The 26,318-nt window shown below is 37.5% G+C and overlaps 1 long non-coding RNA gene across 1 annotated transcript; it reads left to right on the top strand.

Moving 5' to 3' along the window:
• The first annotated feature begins 18,201 nt into the window (after positions 1 to 18,201).
• On the top strand, positions 18,202 to 26,115 carry LOC129060270 (uncharacterized). Its single transcript, XR_008526850.1, has 4 exons — positions 18,202 to 18,274; positions 22,860 to 23,010; positions 23,906 to 24,027; positions 25,906 to 26,115. It is a non-coding gene; the product is annotated as an uncharacterized LOC129060270 (long non-coding RNA).
• The last annotated feature ends 203 nt before the right edge of the window (positions 26,116 to 26,318 follow it).

Below are 26,318 nucleotides of genomic sequence, written 5' to 3' on the forward strand. Positions count from 1 at the left end.
GGAGATTGCAGGGAGTCGAGATCATGCCACTGCACTCCAGTCTGGGTGACAGAGTGAGACTTCATCTCAAAAAAAAAAAAAAAAGAAAGAAAGAAAAAATTGACATATTGATTATGTTGAGTCTTCCTATTCAAGTGAATTATATTCATTTTTCCATCTATTTATATATATTTTATATTTTTCAATAAAATTTTATAATTTTGTACCAAAACATAAAATATCTAGAAAAATATGGTACAAAATTGTACAAAATTATATCATTTTTTCTTGGTATTTTATGTTTTGTTGCTATTGTGAATGATGTACTTTTAAAAATTGTATTTGTCTTACTGATTACTGCTGATGTATAAGAAATGCATTTGACTTTTATGCATTAATTTTTATTTAGTAAACCTTACTAATCTCTACTAGTTGTAATGGTATAGCTTTAATTTTCTTTGGAATTTCTTCATTGTTACACACCTTTCATTTCTTATACCTTTTTCTTCTTTTTTACTTTTCTCTATCTGTACTAGCAAAGACCTACAGTGTAATGTTCAACAAGTGGGGTGATAGTGAGTATTTTGTATTTTTCCTGATCTTGAAATAAACTATTTTGACTGTTCACCATTCAGTAGGATTCTTGTGATATTCTTTTTGTAGACGCTCTTTCTTAGGCTAATATAATTCTATTCTATTTCCAGTTTGCAAAAATATGATACAAATTTGCTGAATATTATTAAATTTGGTCTGCATCTACTTAGATGATGTATGGTTTGTCTTCTCTAAACTACAAAGGTGGTCAATTACACTGATTGATGTTTTTGAATTTTTATTTAATTTTTTTTAAATGGAGTCTTTCTTTGTTGCCCTGGTTGGAGTACAAGTGGTATGATCTTGGCTCATTGCAACCTCCGCCACTCAGGTTCAAATGATTCTCCTGCCTCATCCTCTGGGGTAGCTGGGACTACAGGCATATACCACCATACCCAGCTAATATTTGTATTTTTAGTAGAGACAGGGTTTCACCATGTTGGCCAGGCTGGTCTTGAACTCCTGACCTCAAATGATCTGCCTACCTTGGCCTCCCAAGTGTTTAGATTACAGGCGTGAGCCACTGCACCTGGCCTGAATATATTTTAAATTATATATATTAATCTTTATACTTTTTGGTGAGATTTATATAATTGACACATAGTAAGATGAATACTTTTTAGGTATACAGTCCTATGACTTTTGACACATGCATAGAGTTGGGTAACCACCATCACAATCAAGACACAAAATGTCTTGAATCAGAATTATTGGTTAGTTCTCTTTTCTCTCTACCATGTTGCATCTGGGATGTTCAAGCAGAAAATTTTATCCTGTGGCAACATCTGACAAATTGAAGTTGAGAGGACTGAACAATGGGGAAACAAATGGATTTCTTCACATTGATTTACAGATATGTGTTGAGTTTTTCTACTACCAACTGAATGTTCTTTAAGGAGCCTTAGAGATGCTTGACAACAAAAGCATTATCCTTTCTATTTACTGTGTTATTCTCAAAGACAGAAGGGTCTTCCTTTAGCAGTCCTGATAATTGTATTCAAAGCCTTGAAGACTTGGGAAAAGTAGATTAGAAATGCAGAGACTGCCTTTGATCCTGAAGTACCAGTCAAGGAAAGGTGCTAGCTTTACTTCAAGCATAAGAAAAGCTGATTTTTGTTGAAAGTAATGTTCAGAATATGATTTTTTATAAGATGATGTCTTTCTTTAGAATCTCTGACGATAATTGTGCTACAATAAACTGTTTTTAAGTTGGAACAATATATATCTCTTTTGTAAAAATTTAATATTATATGTAAGCAACAGAAAATAGTTTTATTAAATAGCGGCAAATAGAGGCTGATGCCTCCAATAATCTCTTGTCAATGGTGATAGTGTGATTTTCCTCATCGTATTCCAAATATGTCTTAAAACTTTGAATAGACTAATTTGACAGGGGTGCTATAGATCCATCTTTTGTTTTATTTGGTTCTAACTTACCACACAATGTAACATTTTGGAATATAGCTAGATAATTATATCAGTGTATTGTACTCAAGTACAATAAAAAACATTTAAAAAAGGACATTTGCTAAAAATATTATCTTCAACCTTGATTAGTCCTTCCCTGTTTTCCATAAGTTGTTTCTTGATGATGTCCAGAAATTTTATGTGGATCTTGACCTGTAAGATTGGATTCTGTCCAGCTTAGTGTCTAAATATAAGTACACTCTCCTACAGTTATAAACAATTATCCAAATTCCCTCCTGTAACCTACTGCAATGATTACACCTACAATTACACATACATTCACTCTCTCCATAGTGGAACACAACCCACATTTCTTCCCAGTTATTGCAGCCATCTCTGAGCCTGTGATATCTGTTTAATGTCCATTCTTCTCAGTCAGGTCTTAATATGGCTTCTTGTGATCCCTGTTATTTATGTTCCAAATAAGAAATTTAACTACCCTTAACACATCTAGTATGCCAATCAGTGGAAGAAACCTTTGTGTATTAGTCAGTGTTTTCTAGAGAAAGAGAACCACCATGATATATATAAGGAGATTTATGTTGGGAATTTGCTCATATGATTATGGAGGCCAAGTAGTCCCAGTATATACTATTGGCAAGCTGGACAACCAGGAATGTTGGTGGTGTAATTTCAGTCTGACTCTGAGGGCCTGAGAACCAGGGGAACTAATGATATAACTCTTACTTTGAGGCTGAAAGTCTGAGAACATGGATGGGGGTGAACACTGGTATAATCTGAAGGCTCAAGAACCAGAAGCTCAGATGTCCAAAGGCAGGAGAAGATGGATGTCTCAACTTAAAAAGAAAGAGAAAAGAATTCACCTTTTCTCTGCCTTTTTGTCCTATCAAGCCTCTCAACAGATCGGATGATGCCTACCCACACTGGTGGGAGCAGATCTTCCTTACCCAGTCTGCTGATTCAGATGCTATTCTCTTCCTGAAACACCTTCACAAACACATCCAGAAATAATGTTTTACCAGTTATCTCGGCATTCCTTAACCCAATCAAGCTGACACATAAAATTAACCATCACACAGTGGTTAACAAAAGCTTTTAATTAAAAAAAAATATATTACATGGGGGGGATCATGGCAAATAGGAGGTAGGATTAGATTGCAGATCCCACTTGGATAGACAAAGCAGTGTGTGGAGGTTTGCATAGTGAAATTTTGCTCCAGAACGACTGCAGGAATAAGTTAGGAAAGCTGAGAGAACATACAGACCCTCTGAAGGAAGAGGATTGCTCCTGCAAGACTCAGGAGACACCCCAAATACTCAGCCACAGCATGACCCACACAAAGAGAGTCTGAACTCAGACACGTCTACCCCTGCCCCACCTGATGGTCCTTTCCTACGCACTCTGGTAGCTGAAGACAAGGGGCATATACTCTTGGGAGAGCTAAGGCCCCACCTACTGCCTGTTCCTCCCCTACTACCACAGCTGATGCTCTCTTCAAAGTGCCACCTCCCAGCAGGAGGCCAAGCAGCACAAAAATAGTCCATTAAATGACCAAAGCTAAGGACCCTCACAGAGCCCATTTCATACCCCTGCCACCTCCACTGGAGCAGGTGCTGGGATCCATGGCTGAGAAACCCACAGATGGTTCACATCACAGGACTCTGTGCAGACAAACCCTAGTACTAGCCTGGAGCCTGGTAGACTGCTGGGTGGCTAGATCCAGAAGAGAGATAACAATCAGCTCTCAGGAAGACACATCCTTAGGAAAAGGGGGAGGGTACTACATCAAGGGAACATCCTGTGGGACAAAAGAATCTGAACAGCAACCTTGAGCCCTGGACCTTCACTCTGACACAGCCTATCCAAGTGAGAAGGAACCAGAAAACCAACTCTGGTAATATGACAAAACAAGGTTCTTTAACACCCCCCAAAAGTCACACTAGCTCAACAGCAATGGATCCAAACCAAGAAAAAATCCCTGATTTACCTGATAAAGAATTCCGAAGCTTGGTTATTAAGCTAATCAGGGAGGCACCTGATAAAGTTGAAGCCCAATTTAAGGAAACAAAAAAATGATACAAAAAGTGAAGGGAGAAATTTCAATGAAGCAGATAGCATAAATAAGAAACAATCAAAACTTTAGGAAAAATGGATGCACTTATAGAAATGCCAAAATGCTCTGGAAAGTCTCAGCAATAGATGCGAACAAGGAGAAGAAAGAACTTCAGAACTCGAAGACAAGGTCTTCAAATTAACCTAATCCAACAAAGACAAAGAAAATAGACTAAGAAAATATGAACAAAGCCTCTGAGAAGTCTGGGATTATGCTAAATGACTAAACCTAAGAATAATTGACATTCCTGAGGAAGAAGAGAAATCTAAAAGTTTGGAAAACATATTTGGGGAAATAATTGAGAAAAATTTCCACGGCCTTGCTAGTGACCTAGACATCCAAATACAAGAAGCTCAAAGAATACCTGGGAAATTCATCGCAAAAAGATCATTGCATAGGCCCATTGTCATCAAGTTATCTAAAGTTAAGACCATCTTAAGAACTGTGAGACAAAAGCACCAGGTAACCTATAAAGGAAAACCTATCAGATTAACAGCAGATTTCTCAGCAGAAACCTTACAAGCTAGAAAGGATTGGGGCCCTGTCTTCAGCCTCCTTAAACAAAACGATTATCAGCCAAGAACTTTGTATCTAGTTAAACTAAGCTTCATAAATGAAGGAAAGATACAGTCTTTTTCAGACAAACAAATGCTGAGCGAATTTGCCACTACCAAGCCTGCACTACAAGAACTGCTAAAAAGAGCTCTAAATCTTGAAACAAATCCTGGAAACACATCAAAACAGAGCCTCTTTAAAGCATAAATCTCACAGGACCCATAAAACAAAAATACAATTTAAAAAACTCCAAAAATCATGTTCATGTGCCTTTATAGCAGCACGATTTATAATCCTTTGGGTATATACCCAGTAATGGGATGGCTGGGTCAAATGGTATTTCTAGTTCTAGATCCTTGAGGAATCGCCACAAACAAAAATCCAAGGCAACAAATAGCATTATGAATGGAATGGTACTTCACATCTCAATACTAATGTTGAACGTAAATGTCCTAAATGCTGCACTTAAAAGAAACAGAATTGCAGAATGGATAAGAACTCAACAACCAACTATCTGCTGCCTTTAAGAGACTCACCTAACACATAAGGACTCACATAAACTTAAGGTAAAGGGGTATAAAAAGATATTACATGCAAATGGACACCAAAAGTGAGCAGGAATAGCTATTATTATACAAGACAAAACAAACTTTAAAGCAACAGCAGTTAAAAAGACAAAAAGCGACATTATATAATGATAAAATCCTAAATATATCACTATCCTAAATAAATATGCACCTAACACTGGCGCTTCCAAATTTATAAAACAATTACTGCTAGACCTAAGAAATGAGATAGACAGCAACACAATAATAGTGGGGAATTTCAGTACCCCACTGACAACACTAGACAGGTCATCAAGACAAAAAGTCAACAAAGAAACAATGGATTTAAACTATATCCTGGAACAAATTGACTTAACAGATATTTACAGAACATTCTACCCAACAACCACAGAATCTATATTGTATTCAACAACACATGGAACTTCCTCCAAGATAGAGCATATGATAGACCACAAGATGAGCCTCAATACATTTAAGAAAATCAAAATGATATCAAGCACCCTCTTATACCACAGTGGAATAAAACTGGAAATCAACTCCAAATTGATTTGAAACTACAGATTGATTGAAACGTGGAAATTAAATAACCTGTCTGAATGATCAACAATGAAATCAAGATGGAAATCAAAAACTTCTTTGAACCAAATGACAACAGTGACACAACCTTTCAAAACCTATGGGATACAGCAAAGGCAATGCTAAGAGGAAAGTTCATAGCCCTAAACCCCCTACATCAAAAAGTCTGAAAGAACACAAACAATCTGAGGTCACACCTCAAGGAACTAGAGAAACAAGAACATACCAAACCCAAACCCAGCAGAAGAAAGGAAATTACCAAGATCAGAGCAGAACTAATGAAATTGTAACAACAAAAAATACAAAAGATAAATGAAACAAAAAGCTGGTTATTTGAAAAGATAAATAACACTGATAGATCATTAGCAAGATTAACCAAGAAAAAAAGAGAGAAAATCCAAATAAGCTCAATTACAAACAAAACAGGAGATACTACAACTGACACCACAAAAATACAAAAGATCATTCAAAGCTATTATGAACACCTTTATGTGCATAAACTAGAAAACCTACAGGAGATGGATAAATTCCTGGAAAGACACAACCCTCCTAGCTTATATCAGGAAGAAACAGATACCCTGAACAGACCAATAATAAGCAGTGAGATTGAAGTGGTAATAAAAAAATTACCAACAAAAAGAAGCCCAGGACCAGATAGATTCACAGTAGAATTGTACCAGACATTCAAATAAGAATTGATACCAATCCTATTGACACTATTCCACAAGATAGATAAAGAGGGAATCCTCCCTAAATCATTCTATGAAACCAGTATCACCCTAATCCCAAAACCAGGAAAGGACATAACCAAAACAGAAACCCACAGACCAATATCTCTAATGAACATGGATGCAAAACTCCTTAACAAAATACTACCTAACCGAATCCAACAACATATCAAAAAGACAATTTACCATGATCATGTGGGTTTCATATCAGGGATGTAGGGATGGTTTAACATTTGCAAGTCAATAAATGTGATACATCACATAAACAGAATCGAAAACAAAAATCACATGATCATCTCCATAAATGCAGAAAAAGCATTCAACAAAATCCAGCATTCCTTCATGATTAAAACTCTTGGCAAAATCAGCATACAAGGGACATACCTCAATGTAATAAAAGCCATCTATAAAAAATCCACAGCCATCATCATTCTGTATGGGGAAAAGTTGAAAGCATCCCCTCTGAGAATGGGGACAAGACAAGGATGCCCATTCTCAGCACTCCTGTTCAACATCGTACTGGAAGTCCTAGCCAGAGTAATCAGACAAGAGAAAGAAATAAAGGGCATCCAAATCGGTAAAGAGGAAGTCAAACTGTTTCTGTTTGCTGATAATATGATTGTATACCTAGAAAACCCTAAAGACTCCTCCAAAAAGCTCCTAGAACTGATAAATGAATTCAGCAAAGTTTCCGGATACAAAATTAATGTACACAGAACAGTAGCTCTTCTATAGACTAACAGCAATCAAGGTGAAAATCAAATCAAGAACTCAACCCCTTTTACAATACCTGCAAAAAAAAAAAAAAAAAAAAAAAGAAAGAAAGAAAGAAAAGAAAATTCTTAGGAATATACCTAACCAAGGAGGTGAAAGACCTCTGCAAGGAAAACTACAAAACACTGCTGAAAGAAATTATAGATGACACAAACAAATGAAAATGCATTCCATGCTCATGGATAGATAGAATCAATATTGTGAAAATGATCATACTGCCAAAAGCAATCTACAAATTCAATGCAATTCCCATAAAAATACCACCACCATTCTTCACAGAATTGGAAAAAACAATCTTAAAATTCACATGGAGCCAAAAAAGAGCCTGCATAGTCAAAGCAAGACTAAGCAAAAAGAACAAATTTGGAGGGATCACATTATCTGATTTCAAATTATACTATAAGACCATACTCACCAAAACAGCATGGTACTGGTATAAAAATAGGCACATAGACCAGTGGAACAGAGTGGAGAACTCAGAAATAAACCCAACTACTTATAGCCAACTGATCTTTGACAAAGCAAATGAAAACATAAAGTGGGGAAAGGCCACCTATTCAACAAATAGTGCTGGGATAACTGGCAAGCCATGTGTAGAAGAATGAAACTGGATCGTCATCTCTCACCTTATACAAAAATCAACTCAAGATGGATCAAGGATTTAAATCTAAAACCTGAAACTATAAAAATTCTAGAAGATAACATTGGAAAAACTCTTCTAGACATTGCCTTAGGCAAGGATTTCATGACCAAGAACCCAAAGGCAAATGCAATAAAAACAAAGATAAATAGCTTGGACTTAATTAAACTAAAGAGCTTTTGCATGGCAAAAGGAATAGTCAGCAGAGTAAACAGACAACCCACAGAGTCAGAGAAAATCTTCACAATCTATACATCTGAAAAAGGACTAATATCCAGAATCTACAACAAACTCAAACAAATGAGCAAGAAAAAACAATCACATCAAAAAGTGGGCTAAGGACAGGAATAGACAATTCTTAAAAGAAGATATGTTTATTCCAACAAACATATGAAAAAATGCTCAACATCACTAGTGATCAGGGAAATGCAAATTAAAACCACAAGGTGATACCACTTTACTCCTGCAAGAATGGTCATGGTCAAAAAATCAAAAAATAATTGATGTTGGTGTGGATGCAGTGAAAAAGGAACACTTCTACACAGCTTGTGGGACTGTAAACTAGTACAACCACTATGGAAAAAAGTATGGAGATTCCTCACCTAAAAGTAGTACTGTCATTTGATCCAGTGATCTCACTACTGGGTATCTACCCAGAGGAAAAGAAGTCATTATATGAAAAAGATAATTGCACATGTATGTTTATGGCAGCACATTTGCAATTGCAAAAATGTGGAACCAAAGCAAATGTCCATCAATCAATGAGCAGATAAAGAAACTGTAGTATATATATATGAGATATGTATATATGATGGAATCTACTCAGCCATAAAAAGGAATGAATTAATGGCATTCGCAGTGACCTAGGTGAGACTGGAGACTATTATTCTAAGTGAAGTATCTCTGATATGGAAAACCAAACATCATATGTTCTCACTCATAAGTGGGAACTAAGCCATGAGCGCAAGGCATAAGAATGACACAATGAACCTTGGGGACTCAGGAGGGAAGGGTGGAAAAGGGGTGAGGGATAAAAGACTACAAATTGGGTGCAGTGTATAATGCTTGGGTGATGGGTGCACCAAAATCTCACAAATCACCACTAAAGAACTTACTCATGTAACCAAACTCCACCTACTCCCCAGTAACCTACGGGAAAAAAAAAAATTAAAATTAGGATTAGGAGCCCGAGAAGCAGCCCCTAGTGACACTATCTTTATCTTGCTAGGTAAGTAATTTACCTCTATTTGCAGGCTTTCCTTTATGGAAATAAATAATCTAGTAGGTTAGTCATTTTGGGTTGGCTTGACTGTTATCTACCAAAAAGGTTCAATTTGCTCAGTGTCCTACATGATTTGGTCATCAAGGATATTTGGGAGGATTTATGTACTGGGAGATATATTTGGTTGGGCTGTGACAGCAAACATGTAAATGTTCAACAAAATAGAAGTTTATATCTTGCTTATATCATAGTCCAGGAAGGCTGTAGTGTTTACCACCTTCAACGCATGATTTCCAAAGTTGACCTTGTGATCTTCTCAAGTCCTGTTAACTAGAAGAGAGAAAGAGCGTGAAGAAGAACATGTGCAAAGTTTTCATGGGATAGGATTGGAAGAGGGAGACATCGCTTCTTCTCATATGCCATTGAAGATAGTCAAAGGACCACAACTAAGTGTAAGGGAGACTAGAGGTATTCCTGAAGAAGGGAAACAATTCTGGTGGACAGCCAGGCATCTTTGCCATAGGACTGACAAATTCTTAGCTGTGCATTTCCTGTTGGCACTGACATAGAGGTTCAAAAATTGCCCTAAACAATGAGTTATCTTGTATCTCTTTCAGCCAGACTTGTGTTTTGTTTATTTGTTTGGGAGTGATGATGGTGGCAATAGAACTTCCTTAAAATCCCAGTGGGTTGCTTGTTTAGGAATTCCTTTTGCTAGTAACTGATGTCAGAGCAAGATGTTTGAATCTGGGCCTCTGCCCCTTCATGGTTTTAGTTTCTTGGTGACTCTTCAGTGGTGCTACCCATCGTTATGGGACTTGATTTGATCTCTGTCTGCATGATGGCATTGGGGATGAGGCAAGGTTAAGGGCCCCTCTGCCCCAGGTACTCCCAATATGCTTTATAATCTGGGGAAAGGAGAATGATGTTTGCCAGAGACAAGTGCTTTGGCAACATCTAGGGAATCTTGTTTCTCCATTCTGGTTGAACATTTACTGGAATTGGGTGCAGTGAGTTGCCTTTTGAAATCCAGAGCATGTCTAGTAGCAGAAAATGGCCTTTTGAGTAGAGCTGTGTCTTTCTCCCGCTCCACTTTTAGATGGCTCTGCTTGGTTCATTTGTTGTTGTTGCTGTTGTTATTGTTGTTGTTGTTGCAACACCTTATTGAAGCCATACTTATTGTTGGCAAGAAGTAACCAATACTTCCAAATTCCTGTTTTCTTTCTACCAAGTCCCATAAAGTTCTAAACTCAGTGGGAATAGGCACAGGATCCGAATAACAATAAACAATGAACAATGATTAACTAATTGCTTTGCTACTGAGTTCTCTAATTCAGAGTGGAGGAAACCTGCTTGTCCTACTTACACGTGGACATAGACAATTCCACATTTTGCATCTGTCCCCAGCAATGCCTGTGGTCCTGTTACCAGTTATGGCATCAATTAGGGCTCCGTTGGTTGCCAATGGCAGAAACCCCATCCAAAGTAGCTAAACAAATATAGAAACAGACAAACAGAAAACACAAGTTCACCAGAGAGTAGTGCTGTTTCAACAGAAATAAAATCTGAGACTCATATGTAATATGAAAATTTCCAGAAGCCACATAAAAAGATAAAAAGTAATAGGTGGAATTAATCTTAAAATTTAGTTTATTTAAATAGTATATCAAAAATATAATTTCAATATATATTCATTATAATAACTAGACATTTTACATCCTTTTTTCGTACTGTCTTTAAAATCGAGTGATATTTTACGTATACAGAACAATTTAATTTGAACTAGTCATATTTCAAGTGCTCAGTAGCTGCTTGTAGCCATTGGCTACGATATTAAATAGCATAGTATTAAAGCATATTAGGGTGGCTCTTAGAACTGAAAGAATTCCTGAAGAACCACCCCTGCTTCTGTGAGATGGTTTCATTATGTACACTTTTGATTTCTCACTGTGCCTGGGCACATGGCTGCTAGCCTCTCTAGAATCACATTCTCAGCTTTATCAGAGAGGAGAGAGCTCTTCATCTTCCCATCAAGCTCTGCCTGTCTACTCCAGCTCCCATTCAAAAACTATTTGGAGGAAACTCTGCCCATTTTCAGGTCAATCAGATGGCCCATTAATGAGGCGAGGTAACACAATTGGTCTAGTGTAGGACAGAGTGGGGTTCTGTGACTGACAGCTTAAAAAAATCCTTATGACTAGAGTGGAGAATGAAGAGCTCTCCAAAAGAAGAAAGGTTTCTGTAACAAGAAGAAGAGGAAAAGAGGTACTGGGAACTCTGAAACAATAAATGTATACATTCTCCTATGCCCAAGGAAGAATAAAAATGGCTGTTTATGCAGGTACTATGACTATTGTTGGATGAACTGAAAACTCAGGTACAGACACTAATATATGTGCTTGCTATGTAAATATTCAGTTATCAAGCTTGGAATTTCTAGAAAATGAAAATGGCAGCTTCATTTAACAACTAACTCCTTAATAAGCATATTTCTCATACTTATTTTTGTTTTTTGGTTAAAAAATAATCAGGATGCATAATACATTGATTTGGTAGTTTAATATTAAATCATAAAATGTTGTCTTCCTGACTAGAAATGCATGTGTGGAATGTCGGAAGAAAAAAAATGTCAGGGATCAATAGTATTTTTAAGATACAGTCATGGTGTTTATTTTATAAAAATGAAAAGATAACAGAATCCCATAAAACCCTGATAAGCAACAGACCCTACTCTTTCCAGGACCTTGCCAATTACTGTCAGTTTGCAAAATCTTTCCTGTAAAGATTGACTGATGTATGAGTGTAACTGTGGATCTTTTTCTCTGATCAAGACACAGAACAGAAGCTTCTCTGGCTGCTGTGGCAGGTGATCATTTAAGGTTAAGGATGATTACTGTTTATCTTAGTCTGCTGGGACCCATCAGCAGCTTTCAACACTACGAATATATGATGCTAATGTTCCTCTTAAATGTTCTGGCTAATGTAAAGGAGACAGCTTTCTCCAGAGTAAATTCAGTCCTAATACACTGTAGCTGAAGATGTTCTTATGCTTGGCCTAAATTAGTACTGATTGCAGGATTATCTTGAGAATCAGTGGAGTTGAAAAAAATATCTTTTACAATTTTGTGCTTTAGTTCTTCCTGTCCCTTCCATGTGGTGCTGGAAAGTCAAAAGACATGGCTGTCCACTACAATGCCCTCTTCATCACAAAATCAGCATTTTTCTAAGTTAAATGTGCATCACAATCAGGTAGGTGCTTAAAAATGTATCTCAGATGGCCCCACCACTGGAGACTTTCAGTATATTTGGGGTGAGACTTAGGGATACTGACATCTTTATAAGCCCTGTAGGTAATTCTAATGTACACATCTTTAAACTCAAACTTGAGTTTAACTTGTGTCACTGTCTCTAATTCTCCATTCTGATCATGTATGGTGGAATGAAATAAAAAAACATGAAGTGATAGTTCCCTTCATATCAGCTCCTTCTCAAAAAATTTTAAATCCAGGGTTATCCAGGGAGGGGAGAGTCTGGAGGAGCTCCAGGTGTCTGAACCTCCTGAGATGGTATGCAACATTTTATATACCTGTGCATTTTTTAAGAGAAATATACTTATAGCATTTATCAGATTCTTCAAATTCTCAAGTTCAAAATAGATGCATTAATAACTCCCCACTGATCACCTAGTTAAGTATAAATGCCTCAACTTGGTATTTAAGACATGAAGAACACTATTTTAAATCCACTGTCTAGTTTTTCCCTCGCTCCTCTGCATGTACTCTAATTTCTGGTCAAAGACACTATTCACTGCTCCCAGAGTATATTGCTATTTCTGCACCTTTGCCCAAGCAGTTCCTTCTACCTGAAATGCCCCTTCTTATTGAAATTCACATCATCCATTATCCATTTTAAAAATCATTTCACCTATTTAAAAGAGATACTTTTACTGGTTATAATTGCTTTCTCTTCAAAGGCCCTAAAATATTTTGTTTGAATCTGTTTTTATTTTATTTTATTTTATTTATTTATTTTTAAGACAGAGTCTCACTCTGTTGCCCAGGCTGGAATGCAGTGGCCCGATCTCGGCTCACTGCAACCTCCACCTCCCAGGCTCAAGCAATTCTCCTGCCTCAGCTTCCTAAGTAGCTGGGATTACAAGTATGCACCACCACATCCAGCTAATTTTCATATTTTTAGTAGAGACAAGGTTTCATCATGTTGGCCAGGCTGCTCTCAAATTCCTGACCTAAAGTGATCTGCTCACCTCGGCCTCCCAAAGTGCCGGGATTACAGGCGTGAGCCACCGCGCCTGTCCTGAATCTTTTTTTTTTTTTTTTAAGAGTTACTTGCTTCTTATTTTATACATCTAAGTATTGAAGAATTGTTTCTTAATTTTCTCTGTAACCACTTTTACTTCCAGCCCTACACTTAGCATACTGCCTTCTACGTAAAATACTAAAAATAATTTGTTAAGTTAAACTAAACAAAGTAGTCACTGTTGGATGTTATATCCTTAATTAGCAAAACATTTTTTCTTAAATCTTAATTAGGAACTAAGGGCAGAATACGTGTATGTTTCTTAGTATATCCTCAAGAGTAGAAAAATCATTGCCCTTTAGGAGTGAGTAGATTCATATCAGAAAACTAAAAAATTCATGTAAAACCAAGTCTGTTGCACTTATATATAAATATCAATGTGAGACTTATATTTATATGTTTTCAAATTACTTGCTCCAAGCAGTTAAAACAAGAGTTACATAAGCGTATAACAGCAGGAAGTAAAAAGTTTTAAGGTCAGGTTTATTGAGGTATAATGTACAGACAGTAAAATATACCCTTTTTAGGCATACAGTTCTATAAGTTTTGACCAACTTATACAAGTGTATAACTACCATCATGGTCAAAATACAGAACACATTCATCATCCTCAATTTCAAAGATTCCTTGCGCCCCTCTGTGGAGAATCCTTTCCCTCCTCTCTGAGCCCCTGACCACCACTAATCTCTTTTCTTGCACCATAATTTTTCTCTTTTTTTTCATTATACTTTAAGTTCTAGGGTACATGTGCACAACGTGCAGGTTTGTTACATATGTATGCATGTGCCATGTTGGTGTGCTGCACCCACTAACTCGTCATTTACATTAGGTATATCTCCTAATGCTATCCCTCCCCCCTCCCCCCACCCACAACAGGCCCGATGTGTGATGTCCCCCTTCCTGATTGCACTATAATTTTTCTAGCTTTCTCCAGAGTAAATGCATACTGTTACGTTAATGGAATCATACAGTATGTTGTAAGTGAGCCTGGCTTCTTTTACTTAGCGTAATGCTTTTGAGATCCAAGGTGACTTCTGAAAAGAGGAAATCACTCTTTTGTGTATATTCTGGAATGTTACTGAAAAATTGCGTCAGGGAACCCCATACACATTTTCTACTATGTGATGAGTTTTTAGTTTCCTAGGGTTGCTGTAACAAGTTGCCACAGGCTTGGTGGCTCTAGACAACAACAATGTACACTGTCACACTTACCAAGGTGGGAAGTCTGAGATCAAAATGTGAGCAGGGCTGATCCCCACCAGGGGCTCTAGGAAGAGGCTCCCATTCTTTGCCTCTTCCAGCTTCTGGTGGCTGTTAACACTCCTGGGTTTGTGGTGCCACCATCTACTCTGTCTTCATCTTCACATGCTCTCCTCCTCTTTTCTGTCTCTCTTATGTGTGCCTCTTATAAGGACGCTTGTCAATAAATTTAGGTCCTATCTGGATAATCAGGTGGATCTTAGTTACATCTGCAAAAACACTTTTTCCAAATAAAATCACATTCCCAGACTTCAGGTATTATGGTATGGGCATAACTTTTGGGGAGCCACCATTTAACCCCAAACTACACTATGCCCTCTGGCCCCCTCCAAATTTACATCTTCCCTCATAGATGAATGAGATCCATTCATCTCATCCCAATACTTCTAAATGTCTTGACCCATTATGGCATCTACTCTAGGTTCAAAATCCTATCTAATTATCATCAGCTCAAACAGTTCCAAATGTCATCATCTAAATCCTCCAGTCAGGTATGGGTGAGTATTATTGATCTAGAGGCAAAATTCTTAACCATTGGTGGACTTGTGAAACTAGGATACAAGTTATCTGCTTCCAAAATACATTGGTGGGGCAGGCATAGAATAGACATTCCCATTTCAAAAGGGAAAAAAACAGAAGGAATAAAGGGGGTAATTGACCCCAAGCAAGTTTGAAATCCAGCAGGGTAAGTTCTGTTCAGTTTCTGTGGCTCAAGGCTTTGTACTCTGGACCTTCAGAAGCTCTGCAGGCTTCTGTGCCTATAGCTCTAGTCTCTGATTCTACACCTCTGGCCTCTGCCTCTGTACTCAGGCTGCTGCACTCAGAGTCATCCCTCCTTTTTTTTTTTGAAGGACTCATGTTTAAACAAAGTTAAGCTGAGTAGTTCTATCAACTCATTTCCTGAGTATAGAATTTTAAAAGTCCAACAGCCCTCTTTCACTTGCCCTACCTCTCTTCCCTTCAGTCGGTGCTGGCAGGGTTTCTGCTTATACAACAGTATCAAAAACCTTGTGGGTCTCCTGTGTATGTTATGGAGATCTATGCCATTAGAGAGCATGGCACTCCACAGATCTTTCCTGGATAATCCTGTTTCTATTCCTAGCTCTTTCTGAGTGATTGAGTGAATTCATGAGTAACACATCTAATCTTTTCAGCAAAAGGTTGTCCAGCCAAACTCTTAGAATTCGCTCCAGAGCATGCATTCTCAACAGTGAATTTCCTAATTTTAGCATCCTTTGCAATATGAACAGGCTGAGTACCTCTCAAATCACCAAATGCTGGTTCCTTTTTGCTTAATAGTTCCTACCTCAAATTTCTCTTTCCTCACACATTTTACTAAAAGCAGCAAGAAGAAACAAGGTCACATTGTCAACACTTTTCTTGGAAATTTCAGCTAAATATCCGAGTTCATTGCATACAAGTTATGCTTTCCATACAGCTATGGAACACAATTCAGACTTACAGTTTCTGCCACTATATAACAAAAATTTCTTTTCCTCTAGTTTTTAATAATGTATTCTTCATTTCTGACTGAGTTCTCACTAGCAGTGCCTTTAATTTCATATTTTTACCAATATTCTGTTCATGGTTGTATATGTGTTATCTAAGACAATAAAAACTTTCTCTACGACATTCTTCACTTCCTTCTGAGCCTCACCATTGTCATCTTTGAAATCCATATTTCTATCAATAGTCTGTTCAATATAATCTAGGGATTTTTTTTTCTTTTCTTTTCTTTTTCTTTTTTTTTTTTGAGACATGGTCTCACTCTGTTGCCCAGGCTGGAGTGCAGTGGCCAGATCTCAGCTCACTGCAACCTTCACCTTCCAGTTTCAAGAGATTCTCCCACCTCAGTCTCTCGAGTAGCTGGGACTGCAGGCATGCACCACCATACCTGGCTAATTTTTGTGTTGTTTGGTAGAGATGGGGTTTTGCCATGTTGGCCAGGCTGGTCTCAAACTCCTGACCTCAAGTGATCTGCCTGCCTCGGGCTTCCAAAGTGCTGGGATTACAGGCATAAGCTGCTGCACCCCACCATCTAGATTTTTTCCTTTCGTGGTCCTCAAAATTCTTCCAGCCTCTCCCCAAAGGCACTTCCACAATTTTAGGTATTTTTTGGAGAGAAAAACTGAACTTCAAAAAACCCACAAAACCTCTGCTACCAAAATTATACACATCAAACGTTGATCCAATCTTGTATCAATCTATTGACAATTAAACAACACCATGTTTTCCTCACCTGGTTTAGTTAAACATACCCAGACAATTATTATTCAAAGTATTTGTTCCTTTGAAACAAACTCTTAAAAAGAGCTCAAATCCTCAACAAATAAACAAGACCTTTTACCAATCATAAATTATTAATGACATCTCCAAATTTCCTCCAGAAAAATAGGTTTCAACTTTTTTTTGCCAGTTGACAAACTTTGAGAGACACTACTGTTCAATGCAGCACACACGTGAATAAAGACACTTTTTGATAACAAGGACATTATAATAAAATACCCCTTGTACCTCCACCTCTAAATATAAAATTTCTCCTTTGGAATTAATGTTGCTTTCTTCTCTTGAATTTAGATTCAATGATCAACAAACCTAAATTAGATCTAGCCATAATCTTTAAATGATTGCATAAAAATAGGGAAGTAGTTTAAAGCTCTCAGAAACATAAATTATAATAATAGATATAATTTATCAGGCTACAGGAAATGTAATATCATTTTAAATACCAGAACCCTACTCTTGTACCAAAATCTGGATTAGCATCTCACCAGAGAAACAAAACCAGTAGAAGATTATACATCTATATCTATATACATATATACATCTATATCTATACACATCTATATCTATACCTATATACATCTATATCTATATACATATATACATCTATATCTATATACATATATGTATATATGTATATATGTATATAGATATAGATATACATATATACATATATACATATATGTATATAGATATAGATGTATATATGTATATAGATATAGATGTATATAGATATAGATAAGGGAGGGAAGAAACATATATACATATATATATACATGTATATATGTATATGTACATACGTTTCTTCCCTCCCTTATCATCTAAGATAAGATATATTAATAAGTTAACTTTACATCTCTGTATTTAAGTAACAGGATATCAAAGAGAAAGTGAATATCACCCAAGGACTTTGCATCCTCTTCTGGAAAAAGATTATTATGTTTTCAGTTTTATGTAGGATAGTTTTATCAAGTTAAGTGGAAGAATGACTTTGTTATTATCTTTATTTGAAGGCCAGGTATGGTTTAAGGAGATATGTATGGGTGCCAAGATGACAAGGGGTGCATTATGAAGGACAATTTTTTTTTTTTTTTTTTTTTTTTTTGAGACGGAGTCTTGCTCTGTTGCCTAGAGCAACAGAGCTGGAATGTAGTGGCACAATCTCAGCTCACTACAGCCTCAGCCTCCTGGTTCAAGCAGTTCTCCTGTCTCAGCCTCCTAAGTAGCTGGGATTACAGGTGCGTACCACCATGTCAGGCTAATTTTTGTATTTTTAGTAGAGACAGGGTTTTGCCATGCTGGCCAGGCTGGTCTCAAACTCCTGAACTCAGGTGATCCAGCCTCCTTGGCCTCCCAAAGTGCTGGGATTACAGGCATGAGCCATCGCACCCAACCAAAGGACACTTTGCGTGTCAACTTGGCTATGCTGTAATACCCAGCTATTCAATCAAACATGAAACAAGGTGTTTTTGTGAAGGTATGTTGTAGATGTGATTGATATGTATAATCAGCTGATTTTAAGTAAAGCAGATTATCCTCAATAGTTGACATGGTCCTGATATAGTCAGTTGAAAGGCCTTAAGAGCAGAGCTGAGGCTTCCCTGAGGAGGAAGAAATTCCACCTGTGGACCACAGCATCAGCCCATGCTCGAGTTTCCAGCCTCCCTTCCTGGTGGTCTGCCTTACAGATTTCAGTTACATTCTTTCCTTGCCATCACTTGCTCTTAGAGGCTCTTCCATAGCCCTCCAGTGTCCTTCATGCCTCCCATTTAGTTTTAAGGGTTCCACTACAACTCAGAATAAGAAATGAACAGGGGATAACGAATGTAACTGACATATTTTACAAACATTCTCCGGAAGGCTGCAAAATCTCAACAATCGTGGCCCCTGACTTACAGGTCCTGGCTTTGTCTGAAACAAAGAGGAATGCTTTGAGGCTTCTATTGATTTGATAGGGGCTCATAAATGCCCCTTCTAAGAATCTTTCCCTTCTCTAGGGCCCTTTCTTACTAATTTGAAGTTGGACCTGAGGCAGAACAATGGATTCCTCTTGTCTTGTGTGGCCAGTCCTCATTCCTGCGAGAAATGGCTCAGTCCCTATTACCTCACGTTTTTAGCTGAAAGGAAAAATTATATGAATTTTAAATGATAACCAGTTTAATACTGCTAATAAGTAATATTTTTCTAGTTCAATAATATGAATATTCTTAAAAATATCAAGATTGAAAGCATGGCTGTTTACAATACCAAAGCTCATGATCCCTGATTGCATTTCTAATGGTTCATTTATTTAGGATGACTAAAAGGAACTTTTCAAAATGAATGCTGTTGATATTGTAAATACTAAGGCAGTAGGCTGATTAAAATGACCCTGGAGAGAATGGTCAAAATTTGCTTTATTCTCCATCTTTCTATCATGAAAGATAATTTTATGGCAAAGAAACAGATATCAGGAAGACATTGGTAAAAAGAACATCGAGCCGGGTGTGGTGGCTCACGCCTGTAATCCCAGCACTTCAGGAGGCCGAGGCAGGTGGATCACCTGAGGTTAGGACCTCGAGAACAGCCTGGCCAACTGGCAAAACACCTGTCTACTAAAAATACAAAAAATTAGCCAGGCGTGGCAGCAGGCGCCTGTAATCCCAGCTACTCAGGAGGCTGAAGGAGGAGAATCACTTGAATCTGGGAGGCAGAGGTTGCAGTGGGCTGAGATTGTGCCATTGCACTCCACTCCAGCCTGGGTAGCAAGAGTGAAACTTGGTCTCAAAAAAAAAAAAGAAAAAAAAAGGGCATCCTACCTTTTCATGATATCCTTACTATACAGATCTCAAAGCTTCTACAAACAAATTGAGTGTAGTACTTCAGACCCATGGGAATAAACATGTTCAGACTTGGTCTTTATTGATAGTCCCTACTGAAGCTCATGAGCACAAGAGTGCACAATAATCCAATGAACCCTGGGCCTCTGTAATACAGGCAAATTGAATAAGTCAGACAATGTCAATATTTCTGATTCAACTTTTCTGTGTAAACTATGAAAATGAGCTACTGTGTCCACGATGATTGTCCCAGATGTAATGAGTATCAGCTATGTGGTCACAGACATAGAACATTGTGCTATGGAAGAAAAAAAGACACTGCATGCTTTAAAAAAATGCCAGTTTCTATTTTTAAGTCTCATGACTGCCCCTAAATCCCTTGCCTCATTTCCTTCTAACAGCTGTCTTCAAGAAATTGGAGAATTGGAGAAAATATGTGTCCAGGAAAAAATAAAGGCTAAGATCTTCAATTGCTCCTCTGGGAATTATATGCATCAGAGTTCCTTCATGTGGATCATTTATTCTCTAAGTTTTAAAGTTGTATACATTGTTCAGGTTCACGGAACATTCTATGTAACTGGATTTTTTGGCTATGATAATGATAATAATCAATATTTCTCAAATTTAAAAAATTATTTGAGCAGATACTAACGCCTTATGAATATCTAAGTTTTGTGGATCAGACATGTGCACAGAGTTCTTTGTTAATAATAAACTAAAAATCAATTTGTTTAGTCATTCACCAGGTATTTATCCCTTACTAGCTTTCTGGCCTTGGGCAAATCACATAACCTCCATGGGTCTGAGTTTTTTCATTCATAAAATAAAGAGAATAATAAAATATATAACTCAGAGGAATGTTTGGAATTTACTCGCTTTGCAGAATGCCCGGTGCATTGTTGGTACTCTTAGTTTGTGTCACTGTTGTCACTGTGGTTGACAGTATAGTTCATCTCCATGTGCAGGTAATCTCTAGGCACAGGCCATGGAAAGAATAAATTGCCCATGTCCCGTTCTCTTGGGAGACTCCTTGTCTAATGGGAGAAAGGCATATAAGCAAATACTTGCACTTCATTGCCACATCTGCAGAAATCAAGGCCCAATGTATTGAGTGTCATGGCAATCCAGAGGAGTGAGTGTTGACTTTTCCTGGAATTATGAGGAAATGCTTGGAAGGACAACTGACGTTTGAGCTGAGCTTTGAAGGGTGGGAGGGAACCATCTATGTCAAACTAGAAGTATAGGAAACCTTTGTGTGTAAGGACACATCATCTGAGAGATGTGAATGAAGATGGCTCATGTGTAGCATAACTAGTAATTCAGGAGGGCTGTAGCATAGAGAACATGTTAGGGTTGGTTGGAAACAAAATATATTATGACATTAGTTACTTAATTGCTTATTTGTTACCTGTCTCTTCCACTAGAATTTAAATTTCATCAGGGCAAGGACTTAGCTTATTTTATTTTCTTCCATATTCCCAGCAACTTCCAAAGTTCCTAAAACACGGTATAATTATATATTATTGTTTGATAAAATTAATCAGTTATCTATTAGTTACCCAATTTACTTGCCTCTAACAATGTTCCCATCCCTTTCTTATGTGCCTCTGGGTCACTTTGTTAATAACTTTCCAGCGATACTTTTGTGTGCAGGTCTCCTAACTCCCTTACAGATTAGAAGCTCTTTATGAAAAGTGACCAGCATCATGGCTGCTGGCACATAGTATAGATGCATAAATGTTTGTTGAATGTAAATATTAAAGTGTAAAATACTCCTATCAGATTATTTCCTAATTTGTTATAGAACATGAATATGGCAGATGCCAGAAAGAGAGCAGAGGAAAAGATGCAGAAGGCAAACTAGCCCTCCCTCATGATGGAGCATCTGGGCTCTGTTCACTATCACCTGCTTACAGAGAAATGAAGTCTGCCCATGCATGTGTTTTGTACCATATATACCACAGTGAAGCATGCAGACATCTTTCTTTAGATAGTAGTTGCTAGATATCTATGTCTTGCCTACATGAAACAAGTAACTCTAATGTTTTGCTCAAACAATTTTGATAGACCCAAACACATTTTGAAGGTCCAAATTCACTATATTTTTGTGAGTAACTTTTCTTTTACATAAAGAAAACATATGACTCTAGAGGGACCAGGTGGAATGATTTAGAAGTAAAAACTAACATTTCATTCAATGGCCATCAACTCCCTTTACAGGGAGCTATCCATGGAATTTTTCACATATTATCCTCCCTTCCCCTCACTTGACTTGGTGGTTATAAAAATCTATAACCTCTGCCCTGTAGGATTTATAACGACTAGAAAACAGGCTTTTTAATAAGAAAATTACAGCTAAGGCAGAATGTGATGGGTGACGGGTGAGTGGTACAAGGAATCAGCTAGGGTCATAAGCAAACATGAGCCTAAACATTAGCTGCTATAACATGATCAACTGCTCTCATTTTCTTTATGGTGAAATTAGCTCCAGGAAAGCTGGGATCCTATCAACTCTATGTACTATTGTATCCCAGTACTTCTTCTAAAGCCTCATATAAAATAGGTGATATCAATAAATATTTGTGGGATGAAGGGCTGAATTCTTCCCTATGGAGAAGGAGTTCTGTTGTCTTACCAAGCCACTATGATATTTCTGTAGATCATTATAAACATATTCTTTGTACAAGGGCTAGTTTGGTATTCATCAGTCTCTCATACTGTGTGTGTGTGCGGGGCTGGGGGGAGAAACACAAGAAAGAGAGAGAAAGGGAGATGCATGTCAAAGGGTAGGATGTGGGAGAAAAAGTGCTAGATTTATAATCAGTTTGAATTCCTTCTCTAGCATTCCTATATGTGTCACCTGGGTAACTGCCTTAACTCGGAAACCTGCCTACCAAATAGGAAAAGTTCCTCTCCTGCTGTCCTCCCAAAGCAGCTGTATATGAGAGTGTTTGAAATTGTTAGGCAATATAACAAACGCAAATAACTGTTCTTGCATGCCTAGAGTCACAGTGCGTGAAATGGCTCTGCTCCTGGCCCTGTTTGGTGCACCTTCTTGACCACTAAGTGTGCCGCTGGACTCACCAACGAGAGCTATCAGACCACTCCTGAAGGCAAATGCTCCTTGCAGCAGGTCTAGTTCCTACAGGAGGCAGGTAATATCACAGCAAGGTGCATGTGTATAAAATAGCATACTGTGTACAAAATAGCATACCCCATAGGCATTATAATGACCTCTAAGACTTGCTTTTGTCATTTTTCAATTTTTTGTACTTCTTGTACACATTACTCAGTAAGAAAACCATAGGGAAGGAAATGTACACCTGCAGATGTACACTGAACTTCTGAGGTAGACACGCAAGACCAACCTATGGTATTGCTCTGTATACTAGCTGTGAGTAGGGTCGGCAGCTTCATGAGGAACATAAATCCAGAAGTGACAAGAAATCCACAGGCAGACTCTCATATCAATCCATCTTCTTGGCTTAAAGTTGAAATGCAAACACCTGTCAAAGAGTTAGTTGTTACGTGTCATCAATCACATTTGTATGCATGAAGGCATCTGCTCCTCTCCTGCCAGAGACTAATGTAGTGAGGAGCAGAAGGTTTACTGAGTGCTGGGAAAGGGAAAGAGGGTGACTGGAGGGGAGAAGGATCACGGAAAGACAATCTCAGGAGCACTAGGAGATAAAAGCTATTAAAAGATAAAATTATGTTAATTCCAGTTATTGTGCCACTACATATATAAAATCATGGTCAATTACAAACTTATTTTCAACATGATAAGAAAAACTTGCATGTTGAAGACACCTTTTTATATTTCTAAAAACAGAGGAGGAATGTAAGTCATATCATAAACTTGAATAGCTAAATTTTTTCAACACAATTCCTTGATTGGACAAAATCCCTCCCTGCTCTGTAGTGAGGAATCCAGATTGATTTTTTGATAAATTATTCTCCAGTTTTTGTAGAGTGCACATTGTAGAAAAGACAGTTGGTGGCTGCTTAGATGACCAAAACATTAATTGTTCTTCCATGTACCTGTGGCAGAGTCTCCGTGTTGGAGAATGGGGGTTTCACCAAGTATCCTGGTGTACAAGAAAATGATACAATTCCTATCAGAGGTCCTCTTTCCATTCAGGAGAGGAAATAAAACAATCTGATTGCTGAAGGTATGCCTGTATAAGTCCTTTTATCCAATATTCCTCTGGTGCCCCTTGAAAGATACTCAATCTTTGCCAAGTTGAGGTCTTGTGGGGTTTACAAGGCTCTTTGGAGCTGTGTCAAGAACACATCGGAAAAATATTTTATCTGCCAGTTGACTGCATGTGAATATGCAAAGTCAGAATCCTGAAAATTTAGCACTTTGGGGGAATGAGAGAGGGTTGGAATGTTTTAGGAGCTACTGATTATGACCATGAGTATCAGGACAAATAAGACCAATTGTATCAGCTGGTCATCTAAGATGAAAACAACAGAACCCTATCATATTGGTTTACACAGTAAAGGAATTTATTAAAGGATATTAGGCAACTCACAGACTCTCCGAGAGGTCTAGAGAATGGGCCTTGGAAGCTCTGGAACCAGGAACAATGACTAAACCACACACTGAGGTTAATCCAACAGAGATCTTGCTACTGCTGCTACTTAGCACAGATACACAACTTGCCTCACTGCTACTTGGCATTTGATTCCAGAACTTACATCTCTGCTATCTTGGCCAGTCACCTGTCTCTGTGGTCATTCATTCCAGCCAATGAATTACTCTTGGTACATGCTTCCCAGGTTGGTTCCTTTCTATATAGAAGTTTCACAATGGCTTATCTGACTGTTTGCACACAAGCTGTAAGAAAGGCTAAAAAAGAGTTTCTGACTTCTACCCCCAGAGAGGTGAAACATGATAAGGGATAGACTCCAAGCAATGGGAGGAGAATTCAAAAGATGCGAGTCACATCCATGACAAAAGGCCATAGCAAATAAAATGCTCTTACTTGCCTTTCCCTCTCAGCTAATACAGAATTTCAGTCCACAGCAAAGATACCTTTAATATTTTGGGTGATTTCCAGATGAGTCTTTTCCATGTTCTTAAGCAAATCTGGATATAATCACATGGGTGTAAATTTGGACAGAGTGTTTCTCAATTCTTCTGGTGCTATAGTCTGTTAAGGGAGTGTCAACATGGTCTTGATTACTCCATAAAGTCTCATAGAATTTTTGGGAAAACATATCTTTCAGTTTTTAATTACAGTTAGGTCTGTGTTTATTATTGGCTTCATATATAAATCCCATCAGGGCCTGGCTTTGTGCAAAATCTAAATGACTTTATACTTCACTTATAAAATAGCACTCTCCCTTCCCCCATTATCATTAAACTTTATTACTGGATCGATCTGCTTCCCTTTTCTCTTAAGATGTCTTTTCTAGCAAAAGATACCTCAGTTCCTCCTGTACATAGACTTTTGGATGGCCTACCTCCAAACAGGTCAAATTCACGAGCATATTTCTGAATTCCTCCTTAGACATTAGTATGCTTTCTCAGTTTTTAAAAACGTAAAAGTCCTTATTTCACCTTCATTTTTAAAAGAATTTTTTGCTATGTATAAAACTCTAGATCGATAGTTTATCTCTTTCAATAATTTAAAGATATCATTCCATTTTCTTCAGGCGTACAATGTTTCTGCTGAGAAGTCTGCTGTCATTTTTATCTTTGCTCCTCTCTATATAATGTATCTGCTTTACTTTGGGAACTTTAAATATTTTCTTTCATTAGTAGTTTTTAGCAATTTGAGTATGATATATAGTTATTCTATTTTCTTTAAACTTCTCATGAACTTCTTTCAAAACATTTATATGAAATTAAGGCATTTTTAGACACACGAAAGCTGAGATAATCTACTACCAAATAGGCCTGTATTAAGTTGTACAATGACAAATGTTTAACAAGTAGCTTTCCAGGAAAATAAACCTAGATTTGTAGCATTTTGTGATTTCTATGCTGTAAATATTCCTTTAGAGGCTAATTTTATGCTAACAACCTGTCATTTCTGGAGACAGAGTATGGAGGAGACTCACACAATGTTCCTGCAAACCTCTGTGAGCTGGCTCCAGCACAGTGCTGCCTGCAGCGTAAGAAACATGAAAGGAAGCCCTTCAGGTAGAAGAAAAATGATACCAGAAGAAAATTTGGATCTACATAAAGAAATAAAAAGCACTAGAAATTGAAAATATGTAGGCAAATATAAAATACTTTTTCTACTTAAGATGTTTTACTTTAAAAGATAATTGACTTTCTAAAGTGGAAATAATAACAGTGTGTACTGTAAACCCTAGACAACCACTAAAAAGCAATGACAATAACAACAGCAGCAGCAAAGAGGTACAGATAATAAACCAATAATAGAAAGAAATAGAAAATAGAAAGAAATAGACAGAAAATAGAACTGGCAAATGAATTAATTAATTT

The sequence above is a fragment of the Pongo abelii genome, chromosome 6 (genome assembly GCF_028885655.2).
Source record: "Pongo abelii isolate AG06213 chromosome 6, NHGRI_mPonAbe1-v2.0_pri, whole genome shotgun sequence".
Classification (NCBI taxonomy): Eukaryota; Metazoa; Chordata; class Mammalia; order Primates; family Hominidae; genus Pongo; species Pongo abelii.